Raw genomic sequence first — 18,786 nt, forward strand, 5'->3', positions numbered from 1 at the left:
GTTTTCATATGTTTGTTAGTCGATTGTATATCTTTTGAGAAGTGTTTGTTCATGTCCTTTGTCCACTTTTTAATAGGGTTATTTGTTTTTGTATTTGTTGAGTTGTTTAAGTTCCTTATAAATTCTGGATATTACACTCTTGTTAGATGCATAGTTTGTGAATATTTTCTTCTATTTTGTAGGTTGTCTGCTTACTCTGTTGATATATAAAATATATATATATACACACACACACACATATATATATATATATTAACTGTGCAGAAGCTCTTTAATTTAGTTAGGTCCTACTTGTCAAATGTTGTTTTTGTTGCAATTGCTTTTGAAGACTTAGTCATAAATTATTTCCCAAGGCTGATGTCCAGAATGGCATTTCCCTGGTTTTCTTCTAGAATTTCTATAGTTTGAGGCCTTAGATTTAAATCTTTAACCTATCTTGAATTAGTTTTTGTGTCTGGTGAAAGGTAGGGTCTGGTTTCATTTTTTGGCATATGGCTAGCTAGCCAGTTATCCCAGCACAATTTATTAAATAGGAAGTCCTTTCTCCATTGCTTACTTCTGTTGACTTCATCGAAGATCAGATGGCTGTATGTATGTGGCTTTGTTTCTAGGTTCTCTATTCTGTTCCATGGGTCTATGTTTCTGTTTTTGTTCTAGTACCACACTGTTTTGGTTACTGTAGCCTTATAGTATGTTTTGAAATGGGTAATGTGATGTCTCCAGTTTTGTTCTTTTTGCTAAGGATTGCTTTGGCTATTTGGGCTCTTTTGTGGTTTCATATAACTTTTAGAATAGTTTTTCTAATTCTGTAAAAAAAATGGCATCACTAGTTTGATAGAAATAGCATTGAATTTGTAGATTGCTTGGGATAGTATGGCCATTTTAATGATATTGATTATTCTTATCCATGAGCATGAACTGCTTTTTCATTTGTTTGTGTCATTCTGATTTCTTTGGGTAATATTTTGTAATTCTCTTTGTAGAGATATTTCATCTCCTTGGTTAGATGTATTCTTAAGTATTTTATTATTTTTTTGGTGGCTAGTGTAAATGGGATTGCATTCTTAAATTTGGCTTTCAGCTTGAACTTTATTGGTATATGAAAATGCTACTAATTTTTGAATATTGATTTTGTAACTTAAAACTTTACTAAAGTCATTTATCAGTTTCAGGAGCCCTTTGGCAGAGTCTGGAGTTTTCTAGATATAGAATCATATTGTCCACAAAGAGAGATAGTTTGATTCTTTTTCTGTTTAGATGCCTTTTGTTTCTTTCTCTTGCCTGGTTACTCTACTTAAGACTTCCAGTACTATGTTTAATAGGGATGGTGAGAGTGAACATCCCTGTCTTGTTCTAGTTCTCAAGGGGGAATGCTTCCAGTTTTTGCTCATTCATTATAATGTTGGCTGTGACTTTGTCACAGATGGCACTTATTTTGAGATATATTGCTTTGATGCCTAGTTTGTTGAGGGTTTTTATTATAAAGGGATGTAGGATTTTATTGAAGGATTTTTCTGCATCTATTGAAATGATCATATGGTTTTTGTTTTAAATCCTATTGACGTGGTGAATCACATTTAATAATTTGTATATTTTGAGCTAAACTCGCATTCCAAGAATGATGCCTATTTGATCATGGTGAATTAACTTTTGATGTGCTCTTCAATTCGATTTGCTAGTATTTCATTGTTGGCTTTGCATCTACGTTCATCAGGGATATTTACCTGTAGTTTTATTTTATTTTATTGTGTTTTGTCTTTGCTAAGTTTTGGTATCAGGGTAATTGTGGCTTCATAGAATGAGTTACAAAGAAGTTCCTCCTCTTCAATGTTTTGAAATAGTTTCAATAGCATTGGTATCAGCTCTTCTTTTTGACTGCAAATTTGTCTTGTCTGGGCCCCTTTTTGGATGGCACTTGGCTTTCACTTCAGAACTTGATATTGGTTCGTTCAGGGTTTCAGTTTCTTCCTGATTAAATCCTGGGAGGTTGTGTGTTCTGGGAATTTATCTATTTCCTCTAGATGTTCTAGTTTATTTGCATAGAAGTGTTCATAATAGTCTCTGAGGATCTTTTGTATTTCTGTGGGATTGGTTATAATGTCACCTTTGTCTTTTCTGGTTGTGATTACTTGGATCTTTCCTTTTTTTTTCTTTGCGAATCTAGGTAGAAGCCTACCAATTTTACTGATTATTTTAAAAAAAACAAGTTTTGGTTTCATTGATTCTTTGTATGGATTTTTGGATCTCAATTTCGTTCAGTTCTGTTCTGATTTTAGTTATTTTTTTTCTTCTGCTAGCTTTGAGATTGGTTGGGTTTTATTTTTCTAATTGCTCTAGGTGTGATGTTAGATGGTTAATTTGAGATTTTTCTACATGCTCCCTATTTTAGAAACATTAAGTTTTGGCAGATTAGCTGTGCTGGTTGCTTTGTTGTGTCGAGTTTTAACAACTGTGTCTAATTTAACAAAACTTTTTTCCTATCACTTTTAAAGCTTCTTTTACTTCCTTATTTCTCAAGCTATAGATTAAAGGATTCAACATGGGAATAACAGTGCCAGAAAATATAGAGGCTACTTTCATATTCTCCTGAGAATTATTAGACTGAGGCTGTAAGTACATGTAAGAGAGTGTCCCATAGAAAATGGTTGCTACTGTCAGGTGTGAGGCACATGAGGAGAAGGATTTTTTTCCTCCTTGCAGTAGAAGACATTTTCAGGATGGTGACCATAATGTAGATGTAGGAAAAGATGATGACCAACCCATCGAACATCAAGTTAAATCCCACAAAGACAACATCTAGAATGATGTTGATGTCAATGTTGGACCATGAAAGGGCAAGAATTGGGGGACCATCACAGAAAAAGTGATTGATGTTATTGGACTTGCAGAAGGACAGAGAAAATGTAAAACTTGTACATACAGAGGCATTTATTGAGCCCGTAATATATGAACCAGCTACCATTTGGATGTAGACTGTTTGGGACATGATCATGGGATAGTGAAGCAACATAACGATCCATTGCCATAATAGCCAGGAGATAACAGTCACTGGTTGCAAATGTTGCATAAACTAAGAATTGTATCACACAGCCCTAAAACGATATCAAATTCTTTTCTTCTGTGAAGCTTTGGAGCATCTTGGGAGTGATAGCAGAAGCATAACAGATATCAACAAAAGCCAAATTTTGTAGGAAAAAAGTACATGGGTGTTTGAGGTCTGGAGTCAGTCTTGATGAGTAAGATAATTCCAACATTTCCTACCAGGTAGGTCACATAGATCAGAAGAAGTACAATGAAAAGGACATGCCGAAATTCCTGTTGGACACCAAATCCCAGAAGATGGAATTCAGTCACTTCAGTGCAACTTTACATCCCAGGGATGAAGCCTACTTGATCATGGTGGGTAAGCTTTTTGATGTGCTGCTGGATTCAGTTTACCAGTATTTTATTGAGGATTTTTGCATTAACATTCATCAGGGCTATTGGCCTGAAGTTTTCTTTTGTTGTTGTATCTCTGCCAGGTTTTGATATCAGGATGATGCTGGCTTTATAAAATGAGTTATGGAGGAATCTCTCCTTTTCAATTGTTTGGAATAGTTGCAGTAGAAATGGTACCAGCTCCTCTTTGTACCTCTGGTAGAATTCAGTTGTAAATCTGTCTGGTCCTGGGCTTTTTGTGGTTGTTGTTGGTAGGCTATTTATATTGCCTCAATTTCAGAACTTATTATTGGTCTATCAGGGATTCGATTTCTTCCTGGTTTAGTCTCAGGAGGGTGTTATGTGTCCAGGAATTTATCCATTTCTTCTAGATTTTCTAGTTTATGTGCATAGAGGTGTTTGTAGTATTCTCTGATGGTTGTTTGTATCTCTGTGGGGTCAGCAGGATATCCCCCTTATCATTTCTGAGGGTATCTATTTTATTCTTGACTCTTTTCTTCCTTATTAATCTAGCTAGTGGTCTATCTATTTTATTAATTTTTTTTCAAAGAACCAGTTCCTGGATTCATTGATTTTTACAAGGTTTTTAATGTCTCTATCTCCTTCAGTTCTGCTCTGATCTCGGTTATTTCTTGTCTTCTGCTAGCTTTGGGGTTTGTTTCCTTTTGGTTCTCTAGTTCGTTTAGTCATGATATTAGGTTGTACATTTGAAATCTTTCTAGCCTTTTGATGTGGTCATTTAGTGCTGTAAATCTCCCTCTTAACATCACTTTAGCTGCATCTCAGAGATTCTGGTACCTCATCTCTTCGTTCTCATTAGATTCAAAGAACTTCCTGATTTCTGCCTTAATTTCATTACTTACCCAGTAAATCAATAAATGTAATTTATCATATAAACAGAACTAAAGACAAAAACTGCATAATTATTTCAATAGATGCAGAAAAGGCCTTCAATAATCAACATCTCTTCATGTTAAAATTCTCAATAAACTATGTATTGAAGGAACATACCTCAAAATAATAAAGTCATATGTGACAAACCTACAGCCAATATTATACTGAATGGGCAAAAGCTGGAAATGTTCTTGAAAACTGGCACAAGACAAGGATGCCCTGTCTCACCACTCCTATTCAATATAGTATTGAAAGCTCTGGCCCAGGGCAATCAGTCAAGAAAAAAATAAAGCGTATTCAAATAAGAAGAGAGGAAGTCAAATTGTCTTTGTTTGCAGATGACATATTTTTATATCTAAAAAACCCCATCGTCTCAGGCCAAAAGCTTCTTATTCTGATAAGCAACTTCAGCAAAGTCTCAGGATACAAAATCAATGTGTGAAAGTCACAAGCATTCCTATACACCAACAACAGGCAAGCAGAGAGCCAAATCATGAATGAAGTCCCATTCACAATTGCTACAAAGATAACAAAATACCTAGGAACACAGGTACTAAAGGAAATCAAGGAACTCTTCAAGGCGAACTAGAAACTATTGCTCAAGGAAATCAGAGAGAACACAAACAAATGGAAGAACATTCTACGCTCATGGGTAGGAAGAATCAATATTATGAAAATGGTCATACTGCCCAATTTATCTATTCAATGCTATTACCATTACACTCCCATTAAAATTCTTCACAGAATTAGAAGAAACTATTTTAAAATTCATATGGAACAACAAAAAAAGTGCCAGAATAGCCAAGACAATGCTAAGGAAACAGAACAAAGCTGGAGGCATCACCCTACTTGACTTTAATCTGTACTACAAGGCTCTAGTAACCCAAACATCATGGTATTGGTTAAAAAAAAAAAAAAAAAAAAAAAAAAAAAAAGGGCAGGCACATAGACCAATGGAACAAAATAGAGAACTCAGAAATAAGACTGCACAACTACAACCGTCTGATCTTTGACAAACCTGACAAAAGCAATGGGGAAAGAATTCCTTATTTAATAAATGGTGGTGGGAGGACTGGCTAGCCATATGCAGAAAATTGAAACTGGACCCCTTCCTTACACCCTATACAAAAATAAACTCAAGATGGATTAAAGACTTAAATGTAAAACCCCAAACTACAAAAACTCTAGAAGAAAATCTAGGCAGTACCATTCAGGAGATAAGCATGGGCGAATATTTCATGAAGAAAACACCAAAAGCAATTTTGACAAAAGCAAAAATTGACAAATGGAATCCAGTTCAACTAAAGAGCTTTAGGACAGCAAAAGAAACTATCATCAGAGTGAACAGACAATAGAAAGAATTGGAGAAAAGTTTTGCAGTCTGTCCTTCTGACAAAGATCTAATATCTAGTCTACAAGGAACTTAAAATTACAAGCAAAAAACAAACAACCCCATTAAACAGATACTTCTCAAAAAAAGACATACATGAGGCCAATAAACATATGAAAAAAAAGCTCAATATCACTGATAACTAACAAAATGCAAATAAAAACCACATTGAGATAGCATCTTATGCCAATCAGAGTGGCAATTATTAAAAAGTCGGAAAACAACAGACGTTGGTGAGGTTGCAGAGATAAAGGAATTCTTTTATACTGTTGGTGGGAGTGTAAATTAATTCAACTATTGTGGAAGTTAGTGTGATGATCACTCAAAGACCTAGAGGCAGAAATACCATTTGACCCAGCAATCCTACTACTGGATATATACCCAGAGGAATATAAATCATTCTATTATAAAGATACATGCACACATATATTCATTGCAGTACTATTCACATAGCAAAGACATGGAATCAACCCAAATGCCTATCAATGATAGACTGGATTAAAAAAAAAATTACACCCAATGAAATACTAGTGGACAAGGAACAAGATTATGTCCTTTGCAGAAACATGGATGGAGTTGGAAGCCATTATCTTCAGGAAAACTAACACAGGAACAGAAAACCAAACACCACATGTTCTCACTTATAAGTGGGAGGTGAATAATGAGAAAACATGAACACATTTCAGGGAACAATACAGATTGGGGCCTGTTGTTGGGTGTGGGTGTAGGGAGAGCATCAGGAAGACTAGCTAATGGATGTTGAGCTTAATACTAAGGTGATGGGATGATCTGTGCAGGAAACTACCAATGCACACATTTACCTATGTAACAAACCTGCACATCGTAAACATGTACCCCTAAACTTAAAATAAAAGTTAAAAGGAAAATAAAGAATCCCTCCCATCCAAAAAAATATGTAGATTGTGGACTCTTTGAAAAATCACACTCACTCTCACTCCTACTATCTTTTGCTTCCATTGTCTATATTTATTCATGGATAATTGCCAGAAAGTGTGCACAGCAAATTCAAGTACAGTTATTCATGGATGTGGGATTAGGTGAAAAAGAACATTATTTTCCAAACTTATAAACTTCTGAACTTCTACTTTCACTTTTACAATGGGAATTTATGACCATTATTTTTCTAAAAATGAAGAAAACAATGTATGTTTTATGTGGTCATTGATATGCTACAGTTGCCTGCCATTTTTAAAATTAACTGTTCTTTTTCTTGTTTCTCTCTTTTTTTTTTTCCTGTATTTCTGTGGGTCATTTAAACTTTTTCTTATAATCCCATTTTGGTGCATCTATAGTGATATTTTTGTGTGGTGTTTTTATTAGATATCTTTGTATAACATTTTTAGTGGCTTCTCTAGGTGTTGCATAATATGGGCATACCTTGTTTTATTGTGCTTTACATGTATTGTTGTATTTTTTAAATAAATTAAAGGTTTGTGACAATCCTGCATTAAGCAAGTCTATTAGCACCATTTTCCAGCAGCATGCACCCATTTAGTGTTGTTGTGTCAGCATTTTTAGCAATAAAGTATTTTTTAGTTAAGCCATATAGTTTTTTTAGACATAATGCTATTGCACATTTAATAGACTACAGTATAGTGTAAACTTTTATATGCACTGGGAAACCAAAAAATTTGTATGACTTGCGTTATTGTGATAGTCACCTAATTGAGGTGGTCTGGAACTGAACCCATACTATCTCTGAGGTATGCCTGTAAATCATAATTGCAGTCCATTTTATCAGTTTGAGTGAAGTATGGAAACCTTACGTCCTTTTTAACATCTTTACCCTTTCACGCTTATAATTGTCTTAAATAATTCTTCCGCATACACTGAGTACCACATTAGATAGTGTTATAATTTTTGCTTCAACTCTCATACATAATTTTAAAAACTCAAAAGAGAAGAAAAGTTTGTTGTATTTTACTCTTTAAACCTTTCTTACTTGCTGATGTTTCATGTCTCTTTCATTTAATAACAAATAAAAGAAAGAGTATGGCAGAATGGAAAGAAAAATGACACAATTATATTCTGTGTACAAAAAAACTCACCTCAAATATAGTAACACATGTAGCTTTGAAATAAAAAGAAGGAAAGAATATATCATGCAAACACGAATTAAGAGAATGAAAGTATGGCTATATAAATGTTAGACAAAGTATATTTCACAGCAAAAAAAATTACCAGGACAAAGACAGACATTACTTAATAAAAATGTTAATCCATCATGAAGAAATAGCAATCCTAAGTATGTAGGCACCAAACAAGTGGGCTAGTGAGCTACAACATATATAAAGGAAAAAATAATAAACTGAATTGAGGTAAAGACAAATATACAATTATAGTTGAAGAATTTAATATTTCTTTCTCAGCAATTTATAGAACAACTAGACAGAAAATCAGCAAGGTTATAGAAGAACCCAGCACCCACCATCAACCAACAGGATGCCATTGAAAAAAAAAAGAATTACCTTTAAAAAAATTAGTTATAGAACAGTCCACCTCACATGAGTAGAATACATGTTTTTTCCAGCACTTGCAGAATGTATATCAAGAGAGATTGTATATAATCTATATAATTTTAGAAGAATGGAATTCACAGTGTGTGTTCCTGACCACAAAGAAATTGAAGGAGATATAAACCACAGAAATGTAACAGGAAATTCTCCAGGCATTTGGAAACAGAATAACACATTTATAAACAACCTTTGGGTCAAAGAGGCAGTCACAAGGGAAATACAAAATATTGAACTTAATAAAAATACAGTACTTAAAACTTATGGGGTACAGTTAAATCAATGTTTAGTGGGCATCATAGAATACTAGATGCTTATATTTTAGAAAAGAAAAAGGCTAAAATCAATAATCTAAGCCTCTACTTCAAAAATGTAGAAAAAGAAGAACAAAACAAATCCAAAGCAAGCGGAAGAAGGAGAATAGTAAGGCTAAGATCAGAATTCAGTGAATTGGATACAGAAAAGCAATGGAAAGAAAACTGAGACGAGAGAGAGGCTCGTTTTAAAGACAATAAAACTGACAAACCTCCAGAAAGTTTGTCAAAGAGAAAAGAGAAAAGATGCAAATTACGAAGTCTAGAAAAACAGGGATATCACGACAGACCCTGCAGACACAAAAAGAGAATAAGAGAATACTACAAACATCTATACACATATTAATTTGACAACTGAAATGACATAAATAAATTGAAAAGTATAAGCTAACCCATACGAAACTGATAATTTGAGTAACCCCACAGCCATGAAGAAAATTGAATTTATAACGTAAAAACTTCCTTTTAACAATATCACAGCATAATTCACTAAATGTTTAAAAAAGAATTAACTTCAATTCCATACAATTTCTTTCAGAAAACAGATGTGGAAAGAACACTTCTTAACTTATTCTATGAATCCAGTATTACCCTATTAGCAAAAGCAGACAAAATGGCACACGCAAAAAAGAAGACCACAGCCCAATATTTTTAATGAATACAGATGCAAAAATCTTTAACAAAATATTAGCAAATAGAATTCAGTGATATGTAAAAAATCATACGCAGTGACCAAGTTGGGTATATTACAGGTCCAAAGGAGAAAAATCACAGGTTCATATAAATAGATGAACATTATGAATTTGATGAAATTCAACATCTACTCGTGATTTAAAAAATGCAGAACACTAGGAAAATAGGGCAACTTCCTCAACTTGATGAATAATATCTACAGGAAAACCTATAGCTAACATCCTACTTTATAATAGTTGCTACCTGAATGCTTGCCCCTAAAACTGGGAACAGATGGGAGAGAATATTCACTTTCCCCAGTGCTGTTCAACATAGTTGGGGAAGTTCTACTCAGTGAAGGAAGAATAGGCATAAAAGTCATACAGATCAGAAAGGAAGAAATAAAACTGTCATTTGTAGATGACATGATGGTATATGTAGAATATTCCAATAATATACCAAAAACTTCTAGAAGTAACAAGTGAGTTCAGAAAAGTTACAGAATACAAGATAGTTATAAAAAAGCAATATATTTCCATATTAGCATTAAACATGTGGGAACTGGAATAAACACAGTACCACTGATAATAGTTCAAAAAATGAAATACTTAAGTATAAATCTAACAAAACCAATATAGTACTTGATGATGAACATTACAACGTGCTGATGGAAGAAATCAAAGAAGATCTAAATAAAGATATATTGCATTTGGGAATTATAAGACTCAATATGGTGGTGTCTGTTCTCCCCATATTGATGTACAGGTTTAACAAAAGTGCAATCAATATCTGAGCATAGTTATTTTCAGTATGTGGAAAAGAATATTCTAAATTTATAGGGAAGAGCAAAGAAGTTAGAATAGCTGACAGAATTCTAAAAGAGAAGAAAAAAATGAGATGAATCACTTTACCTAACATTGAGAGTTTTTATATATCAACAGTAATTAACACTGTGGTTTTGGTGGAATGATAAATACAAAGATGGAACAAAATAGTGAACTGACAAATAGATCCACACGAGTGCAGCCCTTTGATTTTTGAGCAGGTTCAAAAACAATTCAATGGAGGAAGCCTTTTTTCAATAAGTAGTGCTGAGACAACTGGATATTCATAGGCAAAAAAATGAACCCCAACCTAAACCCCATGCTTTATGTAAAAATTAACTCAAAATGAATCATAGCTTTAAATGTAAAATATAAAACTTTAAAACTCTTTAGACAGCAATCTAAGACAAAATCTTCAGGGCAAAATTTTTAGGATAGGTCTTGTGAAGAGTTCTTAGCTATGACACCAAAAGAACAATCCCTCTCCCCCACAACAAAAACCTCAGTAATTGAATCTCATTAAAATTAAGCTTTTGCTCTGTTAAAGAGGACGAAAAAGCACACTACAGACTATCTGATAAAGGAAATGCATTTAGAGAATATATAAAGAACTCCCAAACTGAAAAAAAATCAAATTAGAAAACGAATGAACGACATGAGTGACATTTTACCAAAAAGTGCTATATGGATGGTAAATAAGCACATGAAAAGGTGTCCAACATCATTAGCCGTTAGGGAAATGCAAAGTAAAAACAAAATGAGATATCACTACACTGCAAGTGAGGTATCACTGCAGAATGGCTAAAATGAAAAAGCAAAGACAATAGCAAATGCTGGCAAAGATATAGTAACTAGGTCTCTTATACATTGCTGGTGAAAATGGTGGTCATTCTGGAAAATAGTTTGGCAGTTGCATAGATAGCTAGACATACACTTACTCTACAACCCAGTCCTTGGACTTGTGGGCAATTATATTTGCATAAAACTTATATTCACACAAAATCCTGTACAAAATTTTTTATAACATTTATATTGGTAGTAGCCAAAAACTGTCAACAATCAAATGCCCTGTGATAAGCGAATGGTTTAACATATTGTGGCACATCCATACTATGGAATATTACTCAAAATAAAAGAGGAATAAACTATTGATATATGCAGAAACTTGGATGAATCTCAAGGGCATTATTGTGAATATAAAAAGTCAACATCAAAAGGTCATATACTATGTAATTCCAGTTACAAATATTATCAAAATGACAAAATTATAGAAATACAGAACAGATTGGTGATTGCTAGAGGTTGGGGTGGTTAGTGGAGGGGTGTGGTATGACCAGAAGGGGTAGCACAAAGGAGATACGTAGAATCTGAGATCTGTGATCGAACAAGTCTGTATTTAAACTGCAGTGGTAGCTACACAAATTTACACACATATGAAATGGCATAGAGCTATACATACAATTGTCTCAGCATCAAAATCCTGTTTTGATGTCATATTATAATTATGTAAGATTGAACCATTGAGGGAAAAGTGAGTGAAGGATATATGAGACTTCTCCCTATTATCTTTGAAGCTGCCTGTGAATCTATATTTCCTAATAAAAAGTTTAAAAATGAAGGCCAAAAAATAGGGTCTGTTGTGCAGTGATGTGAGGTTTAAGTGAGGAAATTTATGTAAATTCCCAACACGGGGCTGGGAATGGAAGGTATGCCCAGCAAATGACTTTAAAAGCAATGCAAATGATACATTAAAGGCATATTATATTGATTACTTAATTGATCAGTCGATTGACTGATTCATTCAACTGTTTGTTCATTCATATTCTTTCCCAGGTAATACTCAGCCTGAATCAAACTACCAGGGATGAAATAATTCCTTCTGGTTTTGAGGTGAAACATGCTGTGGATTTGATTAACCTTTTGCTCCAAAATTTCCACCATGCACCGGCATGATACATGGCAGACTTTGAACAAAATGCTATTTGCTTTGTTTTACTTACGTTGAGGCTGCCTACACATTCTCTTTTGGCAGCTGGCACTGATTGCTGACCAAGGTCTGTCTTTTCAGTTTGTCCTCATCAGCGAGAATATAGCCGGGGCATGAGAGATCAATACCCACTCCCTGGAGAACCTGAGGTTCCAGGGGCTCAGATGTAATTGGGAAAAACAATGTTTGCTAGTTATTTTCTGCTGAAGCAAAGTTAAGCTCTCCAGGGGGAACAAAATTCTTGTTTTAATGCCATCAGGGACTGTTTGCTTTCATTTTTGAGAACTGCCCTGCTACTGACAATTTATTTTTAACCACCTTCTTCCCTTTTATTCTTCTCTTTCTTCATTCTTTTTTCTTTCTTCCTGCTTTTATGTCTTACCCTCACCTTCTCTTTTTCTGAGTGAGGGATAAATAACAAACCATCTACATGGTAAAAAACTCAGAAATATGAAAGTGTATGGAGTATAAACCATGTCCCCACCTATCCCTTGATTTCTGATCTTCATTTTCCTTCCCTGGGGATCACCACTGTTACAAGCTCTTGTTATTCTTCCAGATATACAAGACTTGCCTTGCATTTGAAAACATATTATGTTCATATACTTTACTCCGCCTGCAACAAAGACAATATATGTCTTATTCACACATATTATTCACATTTTTTGGGGTGATTTGTCTCCATCAGTATGAAGAGGGAAGCCTCACTCTTTTTATTGGTTGTATTATATTTTATTGAACAGTTGCATTCATTACTCTGTTTAATCAGACTCTTTCCCCCACCCGTTGGTGACATTTAGATTGTTTTCAATATTTTACTAATATAAACAATGTTACTCTAAATTATTGTGAATATATCTGTAGGATTAAAAAGTATTTTGGAGAGAAAACTGAGTAAAGGGTATAATAATGATAACTTTTGATACTTATTGCTCAGCTACCCTCCAGAGGCTGTACCAATTTATACTACTTCTACCAAATCTAGTGACTATTTCTCTAAATTCTAATAGACAATTAGAAAACTTTTATTAAAATTTGTTATTTTTATAAGTGAAAAATAATATATTTTGTTTGCCCTTTTCTCATATGAAACAGGTTGGATATCTTTTTATATTTCTCAGAATAATTTTTTTTTAATTTTATGTGAATTATCTGTTATATATGTTGCCATCTGAAAAAGTATTTTGTTTTAAAATTGATATTTTCCGTTAAGTACCCTCCTTTATAAGAGTTGATATTTAGTTTATTTATATCTCAATATTAATTTTTTTACTTTACTCTTGCTGTGCAGAAAAGTTTGATTTTTATGTGGACAAACACACACACATAAACACACACACCACACATACGTAAATGTGTGTATTTACACTGATATGGTTTGGCTCTACGTACCCACCCAAATTTCAACTCACATTGTAATCCCTTTGTGTCAAGGGAAGGACCTTGTGGGAGGTGATGGGATTATGGGCGAAGTTTCCCCCATGCTGTTCTCGTGGTAGTGGGTGATATGTTTGGCTGTGTCCCCACCCAAATCTCATCTTGAATTCCCATGTGTTGGGGGAGGGACCTGGTGGGAGGTAATTGAATCATGGGGGCAGGTCTTTCCCATGCTGTTCTCGTGATAGTGAATGCATGTTATGAGAGCTGATGGTTGTAAAAATGGGAGTTTTCCTGGACAAGCTCTCTCTCTTTGCTTGCTGCCATCCATGTAAGACATGACTTACTCCTACTTGCCTTCTGCCGTGATTGTGAGGCCTCCCCAGCCATGTGGAACTTCAGGCCCATTAAACCTCTTTCTTTTAAAAATTGCCAAGTCCAGGGTATGTCTTTATCAGTGGTGTGAAAACAGACTAATACAGTGAGTGAGTTCTCTTGCACTCTGATGGTTTAAAAAAGTGTTTGGCAGCTTTCCCCTGCACTCTTCTCTCTTGCCTGCTGCCATATAAGACATGCCTCACTTTCCCTTTGTTTTCTGCTATGATAGTAAGTTGTCCAGAGTTTTTATTGGGACTTGATTATTTACTGACCATATGACTGATCTTTAAGATTCAAGGTACTCTTGGAGGTTCAGAATGATATCTCAGTCTCCAGTGCCTCTGGAGGTTTAAATCCAGAATATCCTAAAGACCCCATCACAAATCACATTGTTAGACTGTCCAGTGGCCAAAGCCTCCAAGCAAATAAAGACATTCTTATTAGGCAGTACATTCCAGTGATTTAGAGATTGTCTTCCAGTAGCTGAGGGCAAAGGTGAGATTTGTCTTTAGGTAAGCTTCATTCTTCGCTACATTTTCTCCCACGGTACGTAACCTTTACTCACAGCCATATCTCAGGAATGCAAACTAAGACAAGCGCCACCATAGCTACAATGGAAGTTTAGAACTAAGGTCTTTATTTATGTGGCTGCATTACCTTCCACACAAAATAATAGTCCTTTCAGGAAGAAATAAAGGTGAATGAGTAGTGGATAGAAAATCAATTATATTTTACTACAACAATGGAATACACATACAGAATAATAAATAAATTCTTTGTCTTTCAGCTTGTGTAGTATTCTCTTCCCCATATTATTTCTGTCCAAAAATGCTCTCTGTATGATGCCATATTTCTTCCATCAGAGTCTAGACTAATATTAAAAAAAAAATAAAGTTAGCTGAGGCTAGGCACTGTGGCTCATGCCTGTAATCCCAGCATTGTGGGAGGCCAAGGTGGGTGGATCTCCTGAGGTCAGGAGTTCGAGACCAGCCTGGTCAACATGGTGAAACCCTGTCTCTACTGAAAATACAAAAATTAGCCAGATGCGGTGGTGCATGCCTGTAATCTCAGCTACCTGGGAGGCTAAGGCTGAAGAATTGCTTGAACCTGTGAGAGAGAGGTTGCAGTGAGCCGAGATCACACCATTGCACTCCAGCCTGGGTGACAGGGCAAGATTCCGTCTCAAAAAATAAAATACAATGAATAAAATAAATAAATAAATAAATAAATAAAGTTAGCAATCTTTGCTAATCACTGACTTCAAGTTTTGGTTGGAGATTTGAGCTTCTGTTGTAATGTTTTGGATACAGTTACTGGACCCAGGAAGTCCTTATAAAACGTGGACTACTAAACAGTTTGCTGTAATGAAATGTAGCTAGTAAGTTTTGTCATTAGTAGATACATTCGAATTTTCTATGTGTAGTCCTCATTCATGAATTAAACAGCTATTTTAATTACCACCGAATACATTCCTGACACTTAACAGATGCTGGAAATATAATAATTAGCAGAAAAGTCATCCTTCTCTTAACAGAGATTTCATTTGAGTGTTTTTCATTTACACAGCTATGGTAGAATGAATTATTTCCTGATCTGGGTGTCAGTTGAAAAACAGTTTACTCTGAGTAGAAATCTACTATGGTGTGGTAGATTATAAAAATGACCACAGATTGTTTTCTTTATTGCATTCACAGCATTAGGATGCGATGTACAACCTGCATACTAAAGCTTTTCTGCAAACAATTTCTCTTCTTGACTCAAAGATTTCATGACCTCCCTTTGAATTCCCATTGAGCTTCTGTAGTTTAAAGTATTCATCTGAACAAAACGAATAATATGTCTTTTGTAAATAAATGATCACTGGCTAGGCTTTTAGGTCCACTTATTGCTAGATTATCTTTATTGAAGACAGAAATAGAAAATAATTGCAAAGTTCCCTTTTTCCTAGGCAAAAAGGAGTTAGATGCAGTATAAAGAGGGTAGCCAATGATAGAAATAAGTGTTTTTTTTTAAGTGCCATAAAATGTAACAAATATGGGAATACAGGGTAGAAAAAATAGCCTGAGTCGTAAGAGGCTTTTTAAGGCAGTGCATTTATTTATTTTACGTTCATATTTTTGCGATAATTTGGATATTCAGATTTTTGCAGTAATTTGGACAGAATGTATAAAGGGCCTCATATGTATTGTTTTTGTCACGATGTTGTGACATATTGTGGCTTTGATTGTTTTTCTTAATTGGGAGGTTTAAAATAGGCCATGTTGAGGTAGTCAAGCTGAACTCATTTGAAGCCTGGAGTTTGAATTTTGTTTTGGACAACATATTTATCTTCTGTGAATAAGCTTTTTTCTTACTTTGTAAATAAGCTATTTCTTTCTTTGTAAATAAGCCTTTCAACTACCACCCACTCCCATTTGGTCGCAGGCTGGGGTGAGGGTCAGGGCCTCTTGGCAAAAGGAGTAGGTTGGCAGGAATTGTAGGATTTAGCATAGTGGCTATTTACTGGCTAACATGATAGTGTCTTATATTTTAATATAAAGATAAATACTATCTTTATATTTTAGTGAATATATTATCTTTATGTATTTAGTAAAATATTAGTATTATTTTAACAACTGATGCAGGTTAACTGGCTGAATATTATCTGTGCCTGTAGAATTAGTAGGAAATTCTGGACATGTGCCCTTTCAGTGGTATAGACCAGAACTTTCCAACCTGCATGCTGGGACATCTTAATTTGCTGAAATATTGATCCCCTCCTCTCTCAGTTTAGTCAGGTGGGGACTGGGCCAGCCATAGTTTCCAGGTGGCCATTAGGGAGAATGAGGATCCTATTCCACTTACTCTTAATGTTGCACATAAACTTTACAATTTTATGTTTGTGGTATTTCAGAAAACTTGTTTTTCGCAGTATGCAAATATAAGATCTCTCTCTTGTGTTTTTAAAAATGATGAGAAGCTTTCAAACATTAGCAAAATAATCCTTTTAGGATACAGTGGCAACATATCCACTATACATTCATCAGCCTGGATGTTTAGTTTCTTTTTGGTATGAACCCAACTCAATTTTTTCAAACTGAACGAAGTTGGTCAAACATGAAATTAAATGGGCTTGCATCTATAATGCCTTCTCTCAGGATATGTCTTTGTTTATTAGCCATACCTCTAAACCTTCTCCTCTCCCACCATCTGCATCATACACTGTCTTATGCTTCCCGCTAGGTCTCAGCTAATCCTTTTTTATCACTCCTGATCCCACTTTCTTATCTCTCTTCTGCAGTGAAAACAGCTTTAAGATTCTCTGTCAAATCAAGTCTCCTTCTCTACTATTTTCCTCAGTGAACTCTCTGGGGAGTATGCTCAAGTTGGTATCTTTTGTCCTTATTTTTCTTTTAAGATCCAGAAGGACATTTTCTCCAATTGTCTGCTATGCGTCTTCATTTAGGTTTTCTTTTCATACCACAGACTCAAGATGCTGAAAAGCACCCCTTCGATTTTGCTTCACCTTCTACTTTTCTTCATCCTCTACTTTGCTGCCACCTACAATCCAAACTTTGGGGTGTCTTTGGGTTCCCCTGAATGTTTAATTCCTTACCGTGTTCTATGGATTCAGTATCCACAATGTGTCTCTATGTATCCCCTTACATTGCATATTTTTACCATCAGCCAAGCTCCTTCTCTCTCACCCAGGTTTCACAATAGCAACTTCGTTGATCTTCCCACCTCCACGCTATTCACTCTTCCAATCTTTCCTTTGTGTGGTTTTAAGTTAGGTTTTCCCAGAGCTCAATTCCAATTAAACTATGCCCTGGCTCACACGCCTTTGCGCTTGCCTCTCATGATCTTGCCCATCAGGATCTCATGGCAGGTTTCTTTGTATTCTTCTCTATGGAACCTTCTGGTCTACCAAGCCAAGCACAAACTTTTCAGCTAGAATTTTAGATATTCCCCCCCCCCCCCCCCCCACTATGAGCTCAATTCAATTCTAGGCTTATCTATCATTGCTTTAATTAACTAACAAACTAATTATTACTAAAATATTCATTGAACACCCACTCTATGTCTCTGTGCCAAACAATGGACCTCAGTTCATTGTTAGGATAAAATACTAAGGATTTGATTGCTAGGGGTACATTGCTAGGGATAAAATGGTGAATAGTCACTGTTCTCTTGGAGTTTTCAGTCTCGTGAGTGGCACAGGCAGAGATCATTTGTATCAGTGAGGTGCACAGGGCATGACAGCTTATAAAGGGAATATTAATTGGTAATTTAAATCTGGGACGAGTGTCCAGAGACAACTATGCTTGTATAAGTAATAGAAAATTATTTCAAATGCTGTCAAAAAGCCAAGGCCAACCATACTTACGGAGGAATGAAATTTAAGTAATAGTGAGGAAACCACCTTGCAAACAGTTCTACAGTCACGCAGGCCTCCCACTCTGCTGTCTGAACACAAATTTGTTCCTGCCTCAGGGCCTTTGCACTCGCCTTTGATGATTCTGCTTCTCAGGATGTCATGACAGTCTCCTTCAATATTCTCAGATTCCCCTCTCCCTGACCTCCAGAACTAATCTAGTCCCCTGCTTATCATTCTCTCTCACATCATCCTATTTATTTTCTTCAAATGTAATCATCTTGGTTTTTCTTCCATTTACTTGTTTATTGACTGCCTTCTGCACTAGACTATAAACTCCTAGAGGTGTGGCTTCTGACTCTTCATTCATATCACCTAGGTCAATGCCTGGTATATGGTAAGTGCTCAATTAATGTTACAAATGAAAGAGAATAATAAAGATATATATGCAGGATCATGAAGATATCTATATGTCTCTCTCGTATATATCTGTTATACCTATATATATTTATATATAGACATCTATTTATCTATTTATCTATCTCTCTAGATAGCTACATAGATATTTCTCTCTAGATATCTCTCTGATATGAGAGATAAGTAGATATATATGAGAATATAGGT

At 35.1% G+C, this 18,786-nt stretch overlaps 1 pseudogene; it reads right to left on the bottom strand.

Annotated features, from left to right (window-relative positions):
- Positions 1-2,460: 2,460 nt before the first annotated feature.
- On the bottom strand, positions 2,461-4,241 carry LOC103242008 (putative olfactory receptor 5AK3; annotated as a pseudogene).
- Positions 4,242-18,786: the final 14,545 nt, after the last annotated feature.

Source organism: Chlorocebus sabaeus, chromosome 1, assembly GCF_047675955.1.
Source record: "Chlorocebus sabaeus isolate Y175 chromosome 1, mChlSab1.0.hap1, whole genome shotgun sequence".
Taxonomy (NCBI): domain Eukaryota; kingdom Metazoa; phylum Chordata; class Mammalia; order Primates; family Cercopithecidae; genus Chlorocebus; species Chlorocebus sabaeus.